This window comes from Zea mays, chromosome 1, assembly GCF_902167145.1.
Source record: "Zea mays cultivar B73 chromosome 1, Zm-B73-REFERENCE-NAM-5.0, whole genome shotgun sequence".
Classification (NCBI taxonomy): domain Eukaryota; kingdom Viridiplantae; phylum Streptophyta; class Magnoliopsida; order Poales; family Poaceae; genus Zea; species Zea mays.
Genome location: NC_050096.1, coordinates 110,247,554 through 110,253,637, shown reverse-complemented (window position 1 = coordinate 110,253,637; position 6,084 = coordinate 110,247,554). Strand labels below are relative to the sequence as shown.

At 39.9% G+C, this 6,084-nt stretch overlaps 1 long non-coding RNA gene across 1 annotated transcript; it reads right to left on the bottom strand.

Moving 5' to 3' along the window:
- Positions 1-854: 854 nt before the first annotated feature.
- On the bottom strand, positions 855-1,491 carry LOC103637762 (uncharacterized). The gene is made up of 3 exons (XR_558352.3): positions 1,420-1,491; positions 1,146-1,328; positions 855-1,057 (listed from the first exon to the last, which is right to left on the bottom strand). It is a non-coding gene; the product is annotated as an uncharacterized lncRNA (long non-coding RNA).
- Positions 1,492-6,084: the final 4,593 nt, after the last annotated feature.

The window sequence follows — 6,084 nt, the reverse complement described above, 5'->3', positions numbered from 1 at the left end:
GAAAGAGAAAAATACATACACATATATTGAACAACATTATAATTAATATAATATAAATAAGTACCATTCAATATATCATAAATAAGCATTGTCAAACAACGCATACATAATTGTACTCTAAATCTAAACTAAAATACAACTGTTTGCACTAATGTTAAGCCTAACTTTATATAAATTCAAGTTTCCACACTTTTGCGACCACCAAATTTGAATTACATTCTATGTTTTCCTGTACAACAAATAGGATAAAACTAGACATAGCAAAACGCTCCAAGCAGCACGTCGATGACCACGAAGCTGCCCTTGTGCTTCTCCCAGTTCTCGATCACTCCTACACGCCTGGTGTTCCTCCCGCGGTCACCATGACCATGTTGCCGACATCAAACTTGAAGAAGTCCATGATCTTGTTGGTCTCCAGATCGATCTTGATGGTGTCATTGGCCTTGATGAGCGGGTCGGGGTAGCGGATGGTGCGGCCGTCGTAGGTGTTCAGGTAGGGGATGCCTTTCTGGCCAAACTGAACAGACCTCACCTTGCAGAGCTTGAACTGCACACAAACCAATAGAAAAGCGGTGAGCATTTCACAGGCATACTATGAAAGGGCATGGGAATTTCCAGCGATGTAAATGTAAAGATAGACAGGGCAACATCTATTAATAGTCCTAACGATTGTAGCACATGACATTTTCAATGCAAGAATTTCATGCACACAGCATATATGGACAGTATAGCAAGGATAAGGTACACAGATCTACTAATGAAAAACAACAACCTCACACCGCTACCAAGATCATCATGCTCAACTAGAACAATGAGAGATGATGTGTAAGAGAATTGAGCTAACCTTGGCATCCTCATATATTTACTGCTGCAGAAAACTCGCCACAGTGACTTAGCCACACTATCACGCTCATAATACAACATACACCTCTGGTGAGATGCCGGCTCCATATGAACAACTCAACTTCTTTAATATCCTCTAGACCCGGTTTCTTGTACTCTTGCCAAATTAAGGTGCTGACGGCGAAGGCGAGGATGGTGGCTTGAAATCTGGATACTGCATACAGATCAAAGAATGATGAGCATAACCTGATGCAAACGGTGTTTTTATGCAGATGGCTAAGAAGTTTCAGGTTTACACTAACATTAGGGTATGGTGACTGAGGTCTGGGCCTAGTAGTGACAGGAGATGACCCAGTGCTAGCGTCTGCTATAGGTGCAGAATTGACCACTGCTGGTTCTTCAGTCACGGTGCTGCCAGCCTTCGTCTCGACTTCAGACTCCACTAACGGTGGCATAGGGGTTGATGGCGGTTTGAGATCTGGGTACTGCATGGAATTCCAATTGCAGAGTAATGAGTATGGCATGGGCATTCAGGCTCACTTATGCAGTGGTTATAAATGTAAGGTTTACACTGACATTTGTATAAGGTGAAAGAGGTGTTGGCGTTGCAGGATCTGATTCTGTGGTGGCTTCTGTGGTAGCGTCCACTGCTAGTGCAGCTGTTTGTGTGGCAGCAACTTGAGTCGTTGTTGTTAGTGCTGGTTGGCTTTTAGCATCGCCAGGTAAAGGTAGTAGAGCCAAAAGTATCCCTGACCACAATGATGTAACTCTTGCAATTTTCTCTGAACCAACCAGAATAAGTCTGCAAGTTATGAGTGACCATAAGTTATATGGTTCTAAGTTGCAGGATGTGAAATCTACTCTGTATGACGTGACACGAGGGAACCTACTCATCGACTGAAGTTGGAGGCATTGATGGCGAAGCAATCTTGTTGTCCCCTATGACTTCAATATTAACACCATCCTCTTTGTCATTCTCATCAAGAGAATGCTTCAACCTGTTAGCCAGCGCCTGAAATGTGATGTATAGTGAAATATAAACATCCACTAGCATATGAAACATTTGCAAGTTGCAACTGCTCTACCATGAACATTGCATTACCACTTCATGTGTACTCTGAACAGCTCTAATCTCTTGCCAATATTCGTCTGGTGACTTGGAGAGAATGGAGCATTGTTCTTCCTTCTTCCTTTTAAATGATTCCATCTGAGCTCTACTGCCAGCTTCATCAATCAGATCAATAACCTTATCAGGAAGATGTCTGTCAGGGATGTATCTTGCTGACAAGTAAACTACTGCATTGATCCCTTCTAAAGTGTATTTGCATTTATGGTAAGTCTCATATTTCTCATGCAGACCAAGTAATATCTTGACAGCGTCCTCCTGTAGGAGTATGTAAAAATTAATGAGAAAACTGACACCAATCCTACAAAGTGGCTTTTGGAAGAGAAATTTGAGCTACCTGGCTAGGCTCATTCACCAATACTGGCTAGAATCTGCGAGTCAAAGCCTTATCCTTCTCAAAATGCAAACGGTGTTCATCTAGAGTTGTCGACGCAATGCACTGTGAGCAAAGACAAAAATAACCACAGGGAAAGAAAACAAATCTCAGGCAGCTGGGTGGCTCATGAAACACTTAATATTCTATCACAGATTGGAAAACTTGTTTTACCTCAAGCAGAAGTGGCTTTCATAAAACCAAATCTCATTCAAGTGACAAAGCATACACTCTAGTATTGTCCAAATTTGTTTGAAGTAATATCATATTTGTGTACTCCGATGGAACACCATTTTGTATGCTTAATTTAATCACCTGCAAGATTGATAAGAATCACTTTTATTCAACTATGTGCAAGAGAGAACCAAAGCGAAAACAAACTACTCACCACAAAGGTTAGTTGGAGGTTATTTGGCTGTGTTTCTCATCGGCCCTCTCAAACGACGTCCCCACTTCATCGGGCGCCACAATCTGGATCGACACCTAGCCCTATGTACTACATGCTAAAACTTGGAGAAAAACTAGATGCATATGTGATGTCCATCAAATATATGAAAGTAAGATGATATCATTCTAAATTACCATTATATATCTCATAAATAAGCATTGTCAAATAGCTCATGCATAAGCATACTCTATATCCAAACTAAAATACTAATTGGCAAACTTGGTAATCAATTGTTTGCGCTATCGTTGTGCCTAACTAAATATATATGAAATCAAGTCTCCACACTGGTGCGGCCATTCCATCTTTTCCTGTACAACAAATAGGAGAACACAATAATTATTAGTTAGACACAGATGAACACCTCACAATGTGGCATATGATGTCAAAGGTTATATGAATGTAACATCTTACCTAGGAAGCCATGCTAGATTTAGTTATATGAAGCACCCTCTACCCTGCATGATCCACCAATGTCTATCACCTCATTCATGAAGAAGTCGAGCAACCGTTCTCGGACATTTGCTATCTCATCAGGCAATAATGGACAGGTTGCAAAACCAGCATGACCCTTGAAAAACATAAACCATGTAAATATTTATAACATCATATTGCATAGGTATGAGTAAAATAGAATTCAGACTGTAAAAACACCTGAGGATATCGATCACGGTCCAAACTAAGATTATCCGCAAAGGATAACATGTGGTACATCACATATTGTCTGCAAAGCATACTGCCAGGTGGTTGTATGTGTGCCTAAAAGATGTGATTCATAAGCAAAAATATCCAGCGGGAATGTCTAATTATATGTCTTGCTAATAATTTTAGGTTAAGGACATGATTACCTGAAAATGTTTCCATATAACTGTGCGACCAAAATTCTTGTTATGGCAACCTTTTTGTCGACATAAGCACCAAAAGCCCTACAATAATGGTGACTAACGGTGTAAGTAACAATTGAAATATAGAGGAAAATAGAATTGTGATAAAGGTAATACCCACTCATCGAATAGCTTCTTAATACTATAGGAGCTAGGGGATTGGTAACCTTTGGAGTCAATATTGTACACTGTATTCCATTTTGGGAAAATAACTAACAAGGCCCAATGGTAACTGAAATGAGGAAGATAGAACATTAAGATACAGAATAAAAAACTATATAGTGTTATTAGTGCTAGGCCTTACCCTTCCTGGCAAACAACAAATATGCACTCCTTGTCCTGCTGAGCAAGCAATGCTTTCACAATGTATGCTTCGACTTCATCAGCCTCTTCATTGATTCTCTTTAAAATGATCATCTTTAGATCCAAAAAGCCAACTATGCCTCTGTATTTGTCTATCTTCCTCATGCATCTATTAAAAGAATAGTTAGATAAAGAACAAAAAGTAGACACTTATAGGAAATGGTGGATCTCACTCACAGCATCCAACTCCGATGTAAGGATATGTCAAGGGCAAGATCATTGTAGATGTGAAATACATCACTGAATTCTACTGCATAGACCCCAGATTTTTCAAGAAAATCATGTTCTTCGTATCGTACCATGAAGTGTGTGGCACTTTGTCTTCGAGATATTGGTGTGGTCATAGCAAAATACCATTTGTGGAAACATTGGCTCTGTTTACCCATCCTCTTAAGCAATGCACTAGATACTAAAGGCTGCCCTAGCACAAATTGTTTATTATTTGGAACTGGTGGTGGAGATCGTTGATGAAAGGGGGGAGTCCAAAGGGGATCAAGACCATCATCTTCTATGTTTTTCTATTGTGAATTTTTTTGCTACTTCTCTTTGCTTTTGTTATGTTTTTTATGCTTATGTTTCCTCTTCTTGCTGAAATTGGAGGCACTATGTGTAACATCTATATTCTCGGTACCCATTGTTGGTGTTGGCATTTTATCCTTTTCAGGTGTGTGATGGAGTACCTGAGGCGATGTGTGTGGGACTTGTTGAGGCTTTGCATGAACTGTTGTTTCCTATGTAAAATTCAGAAACAAGTACATGGCATTAACCAAGTTGTGAATAACAATAATAAGTTCATCAGGTTGAAGTTAGCAAAGTGTACCTCTGCTAGTTATATGCCTGACTTAGGCCATAACACAAATGAATTTTTGGCTTCGCCAAGAGTGAACATATCACCACCAGCGATTGTTATAGGGAGCGAAAAATCCAAGAAGTTGCGAAACACAAAATCAACCTGCACTTTTGTGTGGTCATCTCGCCGCTCAATCCCATGGACGGTTACAACATCCTTTGGAGGGTAAGCCTGCCCTCTAGCGACCACAACAGATTGCGGACCTATCTGCACCACCAACTTGCATTTCATCACCTCCTGAAATGTTAAACATAGGAAGAATTAAGGGAAAATGCAGAATATTAGTGCTTGATGTAGTCTGGCACATTGATTTTTTTTATCTGATAAGTCATATGTTGCTATATCTATCATCGATTCATGACAGTGGGAAAATGATATGCAAAACAATGCTACATATTGAAGGAAAAATGATAACAGACACCAGAGTAACAGCATTGTATAATACAAATATGTGCTGCAAGTAGAAGAAGTTACTTGTAATGAGTCAACTAAATGATGTGTTGCATGGTCTGGTGTATCAACAAATTTTGATGATGAGCAACTCTCAGAATTGTTTAATTGACGCTCCATACTCTGACACAGGGCTGTTAGTTTCTCAAACTTGGCCTCATACTCATCCACAATCCTCTTGACATATCCTTTCGTTGATGTACGTTTATTCTTACGAGGGCCATCACCTTGAGCAAGACCCATCCCTAAACCCACATAAGCACTCACCCCTGTTGTCCTCCCTGGATGATTACTCCCTATTGTTGTTGCAAGTATGTCCATATTATCGAATGGTGTAAAGGTACCAGCTACTGACTTTTCATTTAGATCTACCTGAAAAACAGTTTTATGTGTGAATCAAATAGGGCAAGAAAATTAAATGGACAAGTTATGTGTGCAGAGGAACATTACAATTTTCTTTATGATTGGATGCGACTCTGTTATGTTCACATCGCCAGAAGGATTCCTCGCCCTTGCCCAATCCTTATGACGACCATCTAGCATGTCTTGAAATGGAATAGATTTGCCCTCAATTAATGCTTGTGCATCTTCCTTTGCCCATTTTCTCTTTTGTACAGTATAGCTTCGCCAACCTAGTTTTTGACGGAACTTGTTCATGCTTTGGCTTTTCTTGCCCTTTTCTCCTAGAGCAATATACTCATCAAAGGTAACCCACTCCACAAAGTCTGGCAACCACTCTTTCTTGAGTTC